Genomic DNA, 18,116 nt, shown 5'->3' with positions numbered 1-18,116 from the left:
ATCTTTTTTTTCTCAGCTGCTACCTCTTCATTAAGACCTGCCTCAAGCTACTGTGGCACAACGATCAGCACCTTGTGACTGTCACACCAGATGGGGATCTTCTGATACCTGGGCTTTGGATACCGGCCGATACCGAGTACTGATCCAATACCTGTTTTAAATTAATAATCTGAATGCCTTATGATGTGGAAGAGACGAGGATCATTCTTTTATGTGTAATGCAGCATCAAGCTTGACTTAAATATTGTTTTCCTAATTAAAAAATCTGATCTGATGCCGATTGTTCTCAATCATATAAAAGCCAAACTTGTAATCCACACTGCAGGATGTTAAGAGTCTGGGTGTGTGCCGCAAAATGTTAAGCCAGTATCTTTTTCAGTAACTTATCCACTGTTTGAATGGCAGGAAATAGATGTCAATTATATGTAATTATGATTTAAATTCAGCAATAAGCTGCTTATTCTTGTTCTGTATACCGTAGTGAGGATGTGTAGCAGTGAATTGAGCTCTTTATTGCACCTAAGGGCACATAACTCAACCTTTAACAGGTGTGGAATGAATGATAATTTATCTTTCAGAATTAGTCTGCTGTCTTTAGATCACTGCAGAATATTTAGCCTTTTAGAGCTTCAGAGACACCAGGTCCAGTTTAGTCCTGTCTCCCGTGCAGCAGTGGGATGACTGTAACAGCCTGTGTGGGTGGCAGCAGTGGGGTGTTGGCCCTGCCCCTCATGTAACAGGCTGTTGCCCTTGATTGTCTGGCACAGGGTCAAGGTAACACAGGGCTGGTCACTACCATCAGCATTTCTCACTGTCGAGGCACACACTCTAACACCACTGGGTGGCTGGAAGTGTGTGTATTTTTGCGTGGATGCATGTACCAAGGAAAATGCTATTAGAATGTTGCTATTAGTGGTTTTCTGTGTATCACTATGAGTCATGTTAAAGGAGATTGGCAAACTATTTCTATATAATCAGTGCGTCCTTGCTGATGACACTGACTCATACACTGCACTGTTACATCCTGTACTGTGTACTTAGTTGTATCAAATACTTCTATTAGCTATGGGAAATCAAGCAGTAGTTCATTCGAAGGTAGGAGGAACCAAGACTATTATTGAGCTCTCTCTGTGGCATTTAGTTATTTAGTGATCATTTTCCATTAAGAAATGTTTGCCTCCACTGTGAATTAGTCTCTCTACCAGCATGGAGGATGCTGAGGCTCTCAGGCTGTTACTCATCTCTGCAGAATATAAATTGATTGTACTTTATCCAGGCAGAAATCCAGGCAGAGTGACTGAGAAATTGAATTGGATTGAATTGGAAGTATTGGAAAAGTGTTGAAATTCTAACTAATACTAATTCAAACATGGAAATGATTTAGTCTGATCTATCAGGTTGATCTGATTGAATTTAAAGTTTGAACGGGCCGTGTCTAGTACTCCAGCACTGGGCAGTCTTTTTCCCAATCAGTTAACTAGGGTGCTATTATTGCTTTGTAAACGCTATATGGAGTAAACTAACAAGCCGGGCTGAGCGGATAATAGTTACACTAAACTAACTGAAGAGCAATGTGGAGAAGATTTAGAATTTGACACCAAGCTCTTGGCCTACATTGTAAAATGCAACTGACTTATAGTAACGTTGGCACTCGTTGAAATGAAGCAGCAAAGGTACTGTCAGTAAACGGGTCAAAGTTAATTCTTCACCGTAGTTTTGGGATCAGGCTACATGGGTTTCATTCAAATGAACACACAAATACCAAATTACATTAGTTCTCATTAATCCAGTGCAGGAAGTGGAAAAAAATAAGTGCCAGTACTAACCAACCAAATATATTAAACGATAGTTTGTATGGTATATAAACGATATAGAGAAATCTATGATGCAGTTGACTTATTCACATTTTCATATTGCCCTCTACTAATGTGGAATCATACAGGACACCTTGATTAAATACTTAGCATTTTATCTGCTTGTGATATATGTAATATACACTGAAGCTATGACTATAATATACTAAGACCATGACAGCTCTGAGACTGATGGGTATGTTCTTGGGGCTATTTAAATGTTGTTTGTGTTAAGCAATGAAGGCACTGGGACTTAAAAACAGGCTGTTTAGTGGGCCTTGTAGATAGGAGCCTCGTATCATTAAACAAACAGATTAGATTTTGGTTCCACTTGACAAATTGACTGTAATTTCTTTTGCTGGCTGGATGATCGGTAGAGATTGGATTTCTGCTGGGCTCTGTAAGAAATTCACAGGGAGGCATTAGCAAAACAAACAGCTAACAACTGCTCAGTCTTTATTCAAATGCTCTTTTTGCATTACCCAGAGACTGAGAATCACTTCTGCATGAAATAACACAGTTTTGGGGAAACTCCTAAAAGAAAAGTTGTTTCTTTTTCTTCGCAATTTGAAATGTCAATACTGATTAACTCTAGAGGTAACAATATATACCTGAGATGTGACTAAGATGCTGAACTGCCTGATAAAGCTGTCTTTATGACAGGATTGTCAATTTGAGTAGTCAATAGTGTCTCCAATAGAAGAGAACTTGAACAGGAAACGCATGCTCTAGTGCCAAACATGGCAAGCAGATGGCAAGCAACAGGGCCCTGCAGTCCAGTGTAGGGTTGTGCATTTGGAAGAAATCATAGGGAAAAAAATGGCCTGGATGGATGATATCAGGCCATCTGTCTGCATTACAACTAGGTGTCATTTTTAAGCGGGTGGAAAACTCGCTCACGCTCTTTCTTCAGATCTGATCTTTACAGCAGATAGCACAACAACTGTGCCATTGCCTCCTCTGTCTTTGACTTTTTATGCAACCAAATCCCACAGTGTCCGTTGCATAATGATGTTTGTTTTAACATTTCTCAATTTGTTTAAGGATACAGCGTAGCAGCACTGATGAATATCCTCGTTGGACCTTTACAGTACTCTGCCCTTCCTTTAGATCTCTGTTGTTCTTTGCCCCCCCCCCCCCCCCCCACACTGTCTGTCTCCCCCTCCGTCTCTGATCTCGCACTGACTCACGTATCAGGTTGCATTGTGGTTCTCAAAAGACTAGAGTGACATACTTAATATGAAGAAGCTGCCTGCTGAAGGAGGCACTGAAGTTCACACACATGTACTGGGGAGACATTCCGGCTGTTACCAAGTGAAAGGGAGTTTGTCCGTCTACACACTCAGAAGACCAGGAGATGTGTGTCTGGGCCTGGCTTAGAGGCTGCTGGCTTGCTCTACTGTAGCAGGTGGTGCACATTTTCCATTTACAAGAAAACACTAAGTGTAGGCAGCAAAGAGGAGGTGCTGTCATCTATTCCTGCATCGAACACAGCAGATCCAAACCACTTTGTGGCGACAAGGATGGTCATGTTGTATTGATGTTTATTCTAGCACAATATTTTAGCTCGGTGATGTTTCCAAAAATTACACAATATAAGATAGCAAAAAGCGTTGATTCACACTGAATCACATTTATCATTTGCTAAGATTTTGAGTCGATTCACAATTTTGTACATTAATAAAATGACTAGGTAGAACTCAATCATGAAAGCACTGTGCACCACCTGGACATAATAATTTGATTTTCAAGACGAAGGTGAAATCTTTGGGAATAATAAGAACACCATCACCAAAAGACTAACCTTCGCAAAGTGGAGCCTCGAACTTCAGCACTAGTGAGTTGACCAACACACACTGTAATCAGACGAAGCGAATATTTTGATGTACAATCTGTTTAATTGTGTTCTCCATTGCTGGAGACATAACATTAGTAGCAATGAGGAGCTCTGCCAAAGTGAAGGGTTTGGCATACTGATACTGAATCTATTTGTGACACCTAGAATCAGAATTGAATCAAAAGATTTTCAAAGATTCCCACCCCTAAAATCAAGAATATGCATCAGTGTCCAGACACTTGCGAGTAGAATCATTTCATAATTGATCGTCTGAGCTCGTTCCCACCCAGTTACTCCAAGTACCCTTTATCTTGTCGTCAATGGAAGACCTTTTTTGTTAATGATGTTGTCATGGGATAATAAACTTGGCAGAGTAGCAAATAGACCAATTCTTTGTATTCATTGCAAAGGCAGTTTCATTCCTGCTGAATGAACAGCAGAGTCTGTCTATGCAGCTGTATTCCACCTGGAGCCATGTGGATCATTGTTATACGTGAATGTTTTCAGGCCAGTGTAAGATGACTTTCTTTGTAGAATGTATTTTGATTGAGAACAGTCTGAGACCTTTTAATGCATATTTGCACCTTTTTTTTCTTTCTCTTTTTTTCTCTAGTGACAGTCAATAGAAGCCAAAATGTCATGCAAGATGTTTTCAACTCTTGATAAGAAACACCAGCTCAGTCTCTTATCATCGTGACCCAGAAAAGTCAAGGAGAACTCAGGGGGCATTGCCCTGATTTAGATGTATTCCACATGCAGGGACCAATGGAAGGTTGAACAGTGAGTGAAAATGAGGAAGTAAAAAATGCATGGAGATGATCCCTGCATTCATCCAGCAACTACAGAATTTGAGATAATATTCAAATTATGGAGATTATTGAACCAACCATTGGTGTCCACAATGAGGTTTAAGGTGGTGCTGTTTGGAATTCATAATCTCTGAGCTCTGCTCTCGTGGGTCACTGATTGACTGAACGGTTGTTTAAAGTAATTTGAAGTTAAGATATTGGTTGATTTTGTCTTCACAATATTCAGTCCAGAGGTATGCAATATGTTCTATCACATGAGCTGCGTCATTCTTTCTTAATACATAATACAAAGCATGAACCATCCATCCAGAGCCATGTGCACAAGTGTACTTAGGACTGCATGATATTGCAAGTTAGTGACTTAGCTCCAGGTTAGAGTTGTATTTATGTCGGGTTTAGTTCTACACTTGCCTAGAAACTTCCATTACTCAGTCTACAACCAATTTCACCACCATCACGACTGTCACACAATAATATGTCAGTGTTTCATTGTATAAATGCAAATGAGGCAACACTAGAAGGATGGCACGGGCTTTTCTGTGTGCCCCCGCGGTTGATATTTACACTAAACTGAACACTGATGCTGAGTAATGTTTGATGATGGGCCAAGCTTGTCCAATTCCCAAAATGCGATGCGCTCCAGTGGCTTTAGTCATTATACTCAGAGCCAGCGTGCTTTAGAAAGCACTTTTAATGACAGGAGTTCTGTAATAAACAGCTAGACACTGCATTACAGTCACGTAGAGTTGAAACCATCAGTTTTGAAATATTATTTAGTTAAGTATCACAACCGTATAACTTTGCTGAATTTTTGCCAAAGGCATACTGCTCGTACTTTTGTGGACATAATTTAAATACTTCTGCTTTTGAAACTGTGACTGTGTGTTGTAGAGCTGAAATCTCTTTATTCCCATTAGCAGTTGAGCAGAGATATTCTCTGTGTTTTACAGAGTGAGACAGGGAACGGAGATGCATTTTTGATCCAGAAATACTTTCACCTCACAATTTCCTCTGACCCTGAAACACTGTTTGATGAAGAAATTTGATTTATTGCTATTTCTGGAGCCTCTCCTTCCGGTTGATGTGTTAAGTGTCAGTGTGGTTTACCCAGGCAGGCATTCACCTTGCGCATTGCTCAAAATCACAGATTTTTCTGTTTGGCATCTCTTTTTTTACTTCCAACACCCCAACCCCCTTTCCTTTCACCCCCACTCCCACCACCTCCCCTTGGGCAATGAGAGCTAAGATGGAGAGGGAGAGATGGATGATGTTGTGTTGAACTGTGACGTGTCTCCATGCAAGTCATTCCATTATTATTCATAAATAATTGGCCAGAACCGTCTGCGGAAGCTATTTATAGAGCTGATTGCCGTTTTGCCAAGGAGCACAAACTCTTAGAGCTTTTTTTCTTCCTCCTTTCTGGTTTAGCCAACTGAAAATCTAACAGAGGGTTTAGTTTCCATGAAACTCCTTATGAAGCACTTGTCCTCTGGTTGATTTTGTTTGCCTCAAAACGCTGGTCAGATGTACAGTTTGCTCGTGTGGTCAATGCAGATAAATGTGTAGTGTATTGATTCAAACTCTGTCATCTCACCTCTTCCAGCTAAAGTCACTCCAACAGTTTAGAAGCAACGTTTAAATATGTGTAATTCCCTTTCCCTGGCAGCCAGAGATATTCACTCCATCTATCTTCTGGGGATCTATCTTCCACTTAAGTTGGAAATCAATACGGACCGGTGAGGCCGGTCAGTTATACTGGATTAGATGGGAGCACTGATCCTGCTCCGACAAATAGCTTGCAAACACATGAACCACTGTTCTTTTGTTCCTCCTGACCACAACATTACAAGCTCCATTATTTATATCTGTGCGTGTGTGTGTGTGTGTGTGTGTGTGTGTGTGTGTGTGTGTGTGTGTGTGTGTGTGTGTGTGTGTGTGTGTGTGTCTGGTGATACCTGTAGTGCTAAGCATGCACTGTTAAACCTTGGAAGAGTGTCCATGAAGGTTGAAAGTGTGAATGACAAAAAGAGAGAGTAAGAAATGTAAGCGGAGAGAAAAAAAATGGAGTAATCAGATTGGGAACAAAAGAGTGGATTATTTAGCCCTCGTGGTTCATTATGATAAGCCCAGAGCCTTCTGGTGAATATTACATGAGAGTGTTAGATTAGAATAGATGAAAGGGAGAACTCTAGCCCAGCCAAGTTGTGCATAAACATATTGAAGATTTAATTGCACTTTGTTTGCCGGACGCATTTTTAAATCGGAATATACAGTTGGGCAGGAAGCAGAGGGTGAAATGAGATTCTAGAGAGCAACTTGTGTTAATGCACCTTGCACATGCATGTGGGATTAAGCAGGTGGACGAGCTGGCAGAACACTTTCACAGTCATCAGCCTCTGTCAGGATGTGCTGAATCAGGATATCGAGGTGTGGTATGTTGAACTTGCTAAAAAAAAAAATTAAAAAAAAAATACGACAGCATGACGCAGGTTAGGTCTGGGCCTATCTGCATGACAATAAGGAATTCAATTTCACAAGTCGGAGCTAGCACGTGCTGCAGCAATGCATCGCCTCATAAAGCGCTCCATCTCCACCGCAGCGTGACAGCATGAGAACATGCCTTGAATGCATGATGTGACAAGGCTGTGTTGTAGAAACAGCCTGCTGTCATTAGTATGCAGCACAGACCCGTCTTGTCTAGCTGGACCTTTGCAGAAACTCTCTCTCCCAGAACAGCAGATAAATTGTCTGTAGTGAATAGAGCAGCTGAGGCAAAGCTGTGCCCTTTTCTACACAAGGAGATTTCTCTTGTGTTGTTGGATTTGCTCCTCACGGCAGTCACAATAGTCTAAAATACAGGAGTTGTATGAACAGAAGGGTCAAAGTTTGACTTTACTGTAATATTGCAGCGAGAAAGAGAAGCAGAGAGACGGGGAAAGAGCCGTATTAAGACCTGTGCTCCAGCAGCTTAATTCTCAACTCCTGAGTGGGTTTTATCAGAGAAGGCTCTTCAAGCATGACCACAGTAATGAACCTATTAGCCATGAAATTGACTTTTCTGATAAATAAAGAACAGATGAGAGTTTAGGGGACCAATTCCGCATTCCAACCCTTTTGTTTGAAATTCATAATTACATTTGAAAATTAGTACTTTTTTTCAAACAACTGGATTTGCACATGTGCACAGGAGTTCTTCTTTAACAAGTTTTCTACTTAGCGATGTCTTTTAAGTGTGCTGCAGAATATCAATTGGACCAATTTTCTGGGTTAAAAGCATTAACCTCCACGCCACAGCCAGTGTTTAGAAAGTGTCCATAAATAATGGAATGCTAATATTCAAGGCAGTGTATCAACAAATGACTCAATCAGCAAATGCAAACTTCCCTGCTGCCTGAAATAGCGTTTTAATCAACTGCTCTGATGACACTTTGCAAACTTTAGGACCTCCTAGTGCAAATGTCTTCTGTCTGCCATTAATTACTGCTTGACAATGAACGTGATTTGTCTTCCAACACGGGGGGTATACTTAAAAGTCAGACAGGAAGCAACAATGGGCCTCATGCAATAACCTCTTGTAACAAAAGATTAGTTCTTACAAATAATTCAAAAGATTCACCTTCTTCAATTTACCTGTTTATGTACCGACATTGCAAACGGGACTTTCGAGTGGTCCAAGCATGTAGAAGTTGACCTTCCTAGCCTAAGTCATGTTTGTATTGCTTTAGCAGGACGGTTTTTTTACAGCGTTTATAGTTACATCAATCTTTTCCCTTTTTATTGCTGCAGTTCATACATCTGATGACATGTCCTTGGCAACTGCATCAATTACTTTCAAATTGCTTCAGGACCTCTAACACGACAATTTACACTGCTAAATGTTTTATGTTTCCATCTGCTGCGTTACAACATCAGAACTTAATATTCTACGCTTCTGTGTGTGAGAAAATTAATGTAGCCAGGTAGCCTTATGTACACATTTATGGGCATCAATTATGCGAATCATCACATCTCTTCAATTCATTCCTACTCATGAACAGGTGGCGTTCATCAAGTTGAAATGAGCAACTTATGACAACTTTACGCAGTAAAGAGAGATTACTGAATCAGATGTTTAGGATGCTATGGGAAAATGTTCTTGCATGACATACGTTGACTTTTCTTCATTTGCATTTATATCACTATGATTAACACTTTGAGCACCCCACAAAGTAACCGTATTCATATCCATGCCATCACTGTGGCAAGCAGTTGGGTCTTTTCTGAAACAGGTGGTTTGAGTATTTCATTGGCTGAGGAGTAGAATACCAATGAACTTCAGCTGTTGCTGGTGTGAAAAGGGCCCAGACAATCTCAGTGTGTACAGAATGGACCCACAACACTTCTCTATTTGCATGGATATCTTGTGACATCCAATCAACATATCCCATTGTGTCGAGTGTCAGACCCTGGTTGATTGATTGTAGTCCTGCTCCGCACCCCTCTGCTCAGAGCTCAGCTCAGCAATGACAGAAAGGACACACAGATGAATAATGCATGTCTATATCAGCCCATCTTGCAAGCACAATGCTACAAGAGAAAGAGATGGATAGATAGAGAGAGGGACAGATGGACAGAGAAAGTGAGAGATTTATTCCAGAGCTGATCAAGGTGGGCCCTGTACATGAAATTAGAAGTCATGACACAATTTCAAATAAAATGTCCAACACAACTTGTGCAATAAAGACATTGCACCCAATGACTTTCATTAAGTTAGCTGAACTAATATGAGATGACCGATCTTGTTTTGAAATTCACTGAGACTTTGAAATTAAAAAAGCTTTCAGAGGGTGAAGTCACCTCACTAGCTTATCTAATTAAAGGTCTATTTTATTCTTTGAAGGTCTTCCTATTGCTCTCAGAATTTACAAATCATAGGCCAAAGCCATTCGCTCTTCCTGACAGGAAACTGAATCACTCAAACATGCTACAATAAAGTAAATGTAATTCTTTGAACAGAACTCAACAGCGCCTTGGAGTGGGTTGTACTGTAGAAAGGGTATCATAGTTACAGTAGAAAAATATCTTATTTATTAACTTTGGTAAGGAGCCATCCATGGCCAAGGGTCTGAGGCCAACATATTGAATTTGTATCAGTAGCTCAGTGGCTCTTTTTTTGGAAAGTGCTTAATCACTCAGCAGCAAAATTGTATTACCCTCATACAGACTAGAACAACAAGACCTTATCAGCCTGCTTCCTTCTGTTACACACCATTAGGCAATGCTGTTATTTTTGACCATTATTGTTCTCCAATGCCATCAAAGTGATTCTCTATGATGCAAAAGTGGTTTCATGTGAAGAGGATGAGAGGGAAACAGAAAGAATAATCAGGAGAGAGGGTTGACACTTAATCATGTCATCTGTCTTGTGTGAGTGTTCCTAGTAATTAAGACTAATTAAGATGCATGACTCTCAATAAATTGAATGTCAAATTAGGTATGCACATTTACAAGCAGACTAGTGATTAACAATATGGCAATTTTGAAATATGTTCCATGAAAATAACAATATTGCATTTGCATTTCACGCTTTTGTCTAAAGAAATGTACAAATGACACACAAGCAAGCCACAGTAGATCAAGGAGAAGCCTTCAAGAAGAATTATCTTCTGTGCCACATTTTGCAACATTTATTTGTTGGATGTGAAAGTGAATTTAAAAAATCATTTATATTTTCCAAAGGTAAGACGAATCGAAACATCCAGTCCCAACAATGCACATACAATAAACATACAAAACAAAATGTGTTTTTAATCCTGTTTTGTTGGCAAGTGAGAGCGTCTGCTTTTGAGATAATCTGTGAAAGTTGTTTGATTTGAGGTTATTTACATTTGCTCTTCAAGACTTTATCTTGTCAGTAAGCTTTTAAAGAGAGTTTTATAATGCAGTGGGTATTTTCCTCTAGTGCTAACAAACACTACCAACATGAAAATAAATCCTTTATAGTTCCTAAACCCATAAATCCTTTACAGTGCCCATACGGTATGAATGCTGTGTTTAGCAGAAACGGATGACTACTTAAAAAGCCCAGACAACGATTACTTTGAATCCAGCAATTGTTGCCAATTGCAGAGAAAGATTTGAATGTGACCCAGTTTTAGGAGATTTACTTACGTTTTGCTGACGTCACTGTCTGAAACGCTGGAGGCCTGACAACTTCAGCACGAAGCCAAGACGTCTGTTAAAATTTTAGGAACCCTATGTGGGATGCAGCGCTGTGGGAACATTCTGTTTGAAGTCTTAAGCCTCCTCGACCTCAACAGCATAATAATTTTAAAGCTACTGATTTCAATGGACTCCAAAATCCTTCAGTCTAAATATCTTTAATATCATGTAAAATAATCAGTGAAAGAGAATAGTAAGGTTGCTACATCATATTTAATCTGATTCTACATAAGTCAGTCACTCATGATGAGCCAATAAGCATCTAAATAGGTTATTGAGATATCAACTGATCTACTGACAGCAGTAGCCCAGTAACATGCTGTAATAAACCTAATTTTCCAATTAATGCTCTCAAGCCATTAACCCGGTTGTTTTATTTTATTACAATGTGGAGATTCTCTTTGTTTACACACCTAATCTAATAACCTTTCTTTTATGGACTATTTAATAAGAACACACTACTCAGTCTCTTCATGATCTCGTAGAGTTTTGTTGTAATTATTCTGGCCAACAATGGCTGAATCAGTCAAACGGCTTTCCAAAACGAGCTTGTTGGTATTATAGCTTTTAAGGCAAACGCTTCCTTATGGTCCTTGGATGTTGCGTCTATGAACGCATGGCTAAGGCCAGCCAGTGACGTTAAGAGACCTCTGTATCAAATTGTGTGCTGTCTGGTTATGTTGACATCCGGTTTCCCATTATCTGTTCAATTATCCTATTTAAGGTCGTGGGTGGGCTGGAGATGATCTCAGCTGACATTGGGCGAAGGCAGGGCAGGGCCAGGCTATCACAGGGCTGACACACAGAGACAGACAACCATTCACACTCACGTTCAAACCTAGGGGCAATCTTAGGGTAAATTAACCTTTTACACTGCAAGGAAGCAGGAGAAACCGGAGAAAGCCCACGCTGACACGGAGAACAAACTCCACACAGAAGATCCCGTTCGCTCTAAGGCCACAGTGCTAGCTACTACACCACTGTTTGTCCATTGCGAGTCTGACAATTTCATTGACATATATACAAGTGAAGTACTCTTTTCAAAACATCACTGCATCTGTTAAGTAGCCCTGCTTTTTGGAGTATGGAGCACAATTGTAGTGACTGTATTGATTCTCCACTGCTCATAGGAATATAGAAATCTCAAACATTGCTGTTGTTCTGTGAAAGCCTCTGGACTACGATTTGAGTGATTTTCATCACTAATAATAGCTGATTACATACACGGGTCAGATTTGTTTGTTTGCCTCAATGCCATTCTGTCTGCCGGAAAAAGAAATCAAACTTCAGTAATGTCTGCTCAGTAAAAGAGGCTTCCTGTCCTTGTGAAATATGTTGCTGGTTGATGGATTTCATGGTGTGTTCGTGTCCTTGTACATGGAATCCTCCCATTTCTGAATTCCCCTAAGGTAGTAATTAGCCCTCAGTCTGTCATCGGCTAATGGATTTCTAATTGAGTCTCCACAGGTAGTGTACCTGTTGTGGGGGTTAAATGGAAACAATGTGAGCAGGACGCAGATCTCCACCATGCTATTCTTTTGTTGTTTATTTTATTATTATTTGTCATTTCACAGTGACCAGCAGGAAGCAATGTCCTCAGTCTATCAGCATCATCCTGTCTTTCAATCTGGTTTTCACCCCACTGCTTAACGTGCAGCATGCTGTCATGTCATGCTGTTCAGCTTTGACATCTATTTGACTCAATTTGTCTGCTAAAAGTGTAAAAAAAATGCATTAACACACCAAATACACACCTGCTTTTGGACAATATTTATATTCCATGTGGCACAATACAGTATTTAGGACTTTGTAAGCACATTCCTGGCTTCCAGGTTTTTCTGCTGCACCCTTTAACTAACAACACATAGGTTTGTAAAGCAAATAGTGAAGAAACAATACATTTGATTCAAAAGTCATGCGCATGTGACACTTTTCTAAATTGCTAACATAGACATAGGACAAAAATACATTTTAATTTACATTATCAACATTGCTAATTTTCTGGGTATATTGGGTACATTTTATGTGGCACAGCTGCATCAGTGCTTTAAAACTCCCTATGCTATTGCACCACCACACATCCTTCTTTCATTTTTCTTAAAGCCTCTCATTCCTCCACACAACACATTTCACTGCACCCCGCATTTTGTCTAGCCTCTTACCAACTTCAATCTTCTTTCCAATATCCCTCTCCTAAGGTCCATTTTACACTTTCCATTATCATTCCCTCGCAGTGCTCTCTTTTTGGAGCCGACTTGTCATCTCAAAGTCCATCTCTATGTGCCCTTTTTAAAGCCTTTCTTTTTTCTGACCTGGCTGAAGGACACCGGCAACATCACCAATGCCACCTGCTATATTTTCCTAATGATTCTCATATTTTTGTCTAATCTTAGCCAAAACATTTGTCTGGCAATACTGATGTCCTGACACTGTTAACTTAAGGCAAAGTCACATTGCTGCAAAAGATCTAAAATAAAAGTATCATATCTTGTCCCTCCCCTTTATTCAAATCAGCAGCTCTCGTTATTGATCAGAGTGGGGAGTGCATTAGTGCCTAAACATGGACTCTCGCTCTCAGGCTGGTAAAGCAATAAAGGGGTTATTGATCATGCTGCTCATCTGACAGCTGCCTATTTTCTATGGGTAGCTTGTAATTGACCGGTATGAGGTGACGTGTTGCTTCAATAATAACTTCAACAGCTGGTGCACTAGATTGCTTACTGAGCTGAAACTTGATTATTATTTAATGGTTTCTTTACAAATGAATTCCGTTGGGTAGCAGAGTGGTGAAGCGGGTGTAGAGTCCATCCTTGAAGCCATTATGACAGAAAGCAAAGCTCTGCTGATTGATATTTGATTGGCTTTATTTTAGCTCAATCTGGTCCTTTTAAAATACCCCGGATCTGCGCCGATACCGTTCCTCAGCATTGGCTGACATCTCTAATCATTTATCCTGCACATTAGCTTACTCCTCACCTATCGTTACAAATGAGTCTGTACACATTTCTAGGGATAGTACAAAGTAATATTAAGGTTCAATTACGTTCCTGTCCTGAGTTGATGCGTCTGCTGTACACAATGTCCTCATGGTGTCACTTAATCACAGGGTTAACACAGCTAATTGCCCACTCTCTTGTCTGGCACAGGGCAATCTGCCTTCCTCTGTAACATCTATTAATTATGAATAAAATGAAATCTCATAATGTCATTGCACATATTTCACCTCCTCTTCAAACTACCCCATCCTTTGGGCGGGTGGCACCATTGTGTTACATAGTTTGAAACTAACGTGCAGAACCTGCACCCCTCCATCAAGAAAAAGCTTTTGAATATCTGAACACTTGCATTTTCTGCACAGGTCTTTGACCATTATGTGCATCTGATCCTTTTGTTTCTCTCAAAATGGTTTTTGAAATGGAATTCACAGATACAAATGTGTGCTTCTGTATCTCTTTCCCACTCATTTTGCCCAGAGAAGTGGAGCAAAGAATGGGAGTTTGGTGTGTGTGTGTGTGTGTGTGTGTGTGTGTGTGTGTGTGTGTGTGTGTGTGTGTGTGTGTGTGTTTCTGTGTGGGCGCACGTACTCGTGCATGTTTGGAGTGGGTGTTGTTTTAGAGATATGTGAGATTATGTTGTGCATGTGAATTATGCTGTAGTTTCTGTTGTGCTTCAGGGACATCTAGATTATTTTGTGGACAATCTGATTACATTGATTTGAAAGTCTCATGCCTCCCAGGTTAAGTGTCATTTAGATTTTGCAGTCTGTGTTAGGTCTCTTTTAATGATGTTGCACATGATGGAAGGCTGTGTGTGTGTGTATGTGTGATGATGACAGAGAGAAACAGGAAGGCAGAGTGTGTGTGTTTGGAGGGAGGTGAGAGTGAAGGAGGAGGGTTGTGAATCCATGATTAATGCAGCATTGCCCTTGTATGTTTCAGAGAAGAGAGAGGACGGAGGTGAGCATTACAGCATTAGCATTCTGCCTGTGCTCCTGGAGGAGTCTGCTATGCCCCTGTACAGATGCTCCACTGCCTTTCAGATTACTGAACAGACACTTAAGTCTGGATGCACACCAACCAGCTGTTTTCCTAAACAGTTTTAAGTCCACCGCCCAGTTAATACGCTTTAATATAGTAGTTTGTGATGGTGCTTATGTTCATCTGATCTCAGCTGTGTCTCTTCATGCTGTAGCTTCCCTTCTAACTCAGACAGTGAATACAGGACATTTGGTTTGCTCATTTATTTCGTCAACATTACTAATTTGGGTTTAAAGGTGCAGGAGATGTTTAACAGTTATGTCTTCAGGGGGCACGGTTGTACATGGGCCTGATTTTGAGCTCACTTGGAAACTCATCACGTATTTAAATCCTTGCCATGCTGTGCTGCCAAAACCCTTTGGGATGTTATGTGGAGTAATGACAGCAGTTACTGTTGGGTTACTGGTATGCAGAGCATGGCGCTCCAGCACATAGAGGAGCCGCTGGCATGACGGTGCACATTTTGACATTTCTAGTACTGTCCTGCATTATAATAAAAATATGAGCCTGACGGAAAACTCCATCCCAAACTAAACTTTTGTTCTGTGCAACTTTCACCAGCTCTCTGTTCACACTACAGACTAAGGTGTCCCAGTTTACATTATTTTGCCCTCATAAGTGACACAGATCTGAATGTGAGCAACAAAAACATGAGAGCAGCATTTTTCACTTTGAATTGGGAAAGGTTTTGTTATAACCTCAAAACAGAGGCCATTAATCTGTTTTAACAATTTGAATTATGGAGGTATCCACATTTTAAAGCATTATTCTGCAAAGCTAATATTGAAAGCAAATGTGTTCTCTCTGTTTTTGTATTGTTTGTATTCAGAAGCCTATTATGAAAAGTCCTTTTGTCACTTTGAAAAATAGCTTTTATGGGGTTTCTATTTAACATATTCTTAATGCGTGTGCTGAACATTTTCCAGAGCAGTAATTTAATATGTTGGATTTTGAGTGTGTTTTCCAACCTTTCAGGCAATTATTTGAGTACATCTAGTATATTGTGAAAATGTTAACGCTGGCTATCTCCGTGAATCTATATTTAGTGAAGCAACGTTAACTTACAGCTGGCTGCTCACTTCTACTGGCTACATAAATACGAATGCCGGTAAGAGGCTGCATCTGAAATCTCAGAAATGAAAGTAGGCTGTTGATTAGCATGACATTCATAGATTACGTTGTTGGAGAATAAAACCCAAAAGACACTCAATAAGCAGACACGGACATTATGAAAAAACAATTTGACAGCTCATTGCTTTAAATTGGAATTTAAAATGAATCGTTATGTACCGAGTCAGTACCTCTTAATCAGTCAAACTAAATTATTCCAGAAGCAAATCTGAAATATACTTTGGACAAATGATTATGTTTATGGTTTGATAGACTGTGATTTGTATTCACTAATAAGAAGTTAGCCAGAAAGATAAGTGCAGGTATGAAAATGGATTTAAGTCTCAGGTTGTAGTGGCTCAGTGCGAGCTCACAGAGTGTGAACATCTCCCAGAAGTGTCATTTGTGTCAAAAGGAAGGGATTGTTGTTGTGTGCTAGCAGTGGAGGAGCCGTTTAAGCATGCCTTTTTGATCCATAGAGCTCAGATGATCACAGCTACCATCGCAGCAATCGATTTGTCCTCCAGTGCTTGTTGTCGTCCTCCTGACTCGCCTCCACTGGGCTAAGGAAATGTTTGCACACACAGCTTGTTTGGGTAGTTATTTCTGCTCCCGCCTCAGGTCACATATTGAGCTGAACCTGGCAGTAATAACTTTTTCTGCGGTGTCTCAGACAGGTACTGCTGATTGTCTCTGGCTTACTTTTGTGCTGCTGGGTGTTTTTGGCACTTTACAGTAGCAATCATTCATAAATTATCAATATGATGAACCTATTTTATGTACATATATAGTTTTAAATAATTAGTTAAGTAACACCTGAGATCACCTTTGATCAGTTTCTAAAGTAGTCTACTAGTCTTGACTGGTTAATCAGCTGGTTGACATTATCTGCTGATATTACAAAACTTAGTGCAGATACATCAGTATTGTCATGTATGTGTGCTTATGATTAACGAAAACTTGCAGTGGCCTACATAATTTGAGAAAATATAAATTAGTCACTATTACATAGTTGCTGTAGTCAACACAACTCTTCATTAATCAAATAAAAGGGATCTTTAAGCTTCCTCAAAATCTCCCACAACAACTCCACCTTTTGTGCTGTAGATCTGTCGCTTCTGAAGAGGGTGACGTCATGCAGAAACCTTCATAAATGTACTGCAAAAATCAGATGCTTTTATAAAATTTGAATGGTCTTCTAATAAAATCTGTGTACCCTGTCCGCTGCTGACCGTCATGTATTCCTTGTATAGTGATTCAATATTGTTATGCAGGAATCTTGTCTTCAGCCGCATGTAAATCAGTTTCTGCATTCAGTTATCAACCCACATTCATCTTCTACCTTTGCCACTGTCATCCATATTTATCTAGCATATTTTATATCTGCATAATACTGTGGATGGCTTGTGTCTGTTTGGTGGAATTTATAAACATTGTTAGCCCAAACAATGCATCAGCTTCCCTGAGACATAACCGTATGTTAAGCTGTGTCATTTTCACAACTTACCATAAATTATCAAATATTGATCTGAATCCTTGCAGCAACATAATTATTTGAATTCACATTGTTTTTAACAATGTTAAGACGCTTAGGAAACAAATAGGAATTAATAGATAATCCAGATATACATACATAAAATGTACTGTTACTCATTTACCAAAACTAAATACAATGACCATTATCAAAAAAGTGTCATATGACATCATTGTGCAGTGAGGAAAATATAAAACTTTAGAAATGTAAGTATAATGCATTGTGAGAAAATGTTGAAGTGTCTTCAAAAGTTGTTGTTTCTTTCATGAAAAACAAAGCCCTCAGTTTCTGCCTATTCATGTGTTGGACTGCCTGTCTGAACAGAGACTATTGGCTTCTTTTGCACGCAGACCAAGTATTTTTGTTGCCCTCTGCTTCAGTGCACTGTGGAAATGGATGACAGTGTCTCTATAAACAACACAGCGGAGTTATGCACCACAGACTCTAGAAAAACTATTTTTCTTTTTTGCACTGCTTCGCCTTGTGCCTTAAAATAACTTTTTTTTGCAGTATCTTTAGCACTGAGGCTCTTTGATGACAATATCCATTACTTTTGATTTCCCCGATTGCACTGATAGAACGACAGAACTTCCATTCGTTTTGTAGCTAAAAAAAAATCCTCATAAGAAGTTTTTTTTGTGTATTATGATTGCGGAGGAAAAGCAGGCCTCTTTGTTTTTTATAAAAGAGGTGGAGCCTGTCTTGGTCGCGAATGTAAAGACATCAGCAAGTGGA

The sequence above is a fragment of the Cebidichthys violaceus genome, unplaced genomic scaffold, assembly GCF_023349555.1.
Source record: "Cebidichthys violaceus isolate CVI_PGR_0920_01 unplaced genomic scaffold, fCebVio1.0.p SCAF_3, whole genome shotgun sequence".
Taxonomy (NCBI): domain Eukaryota; kingdom Metazoa; phylum Chordata; class Actinopteri; order Perciformes; family Stichaeidae; genus Cebidichthys; species Cebidichthys violaceus.
This window is presented reverse-complemented; position numbering follows the sequence as displayed.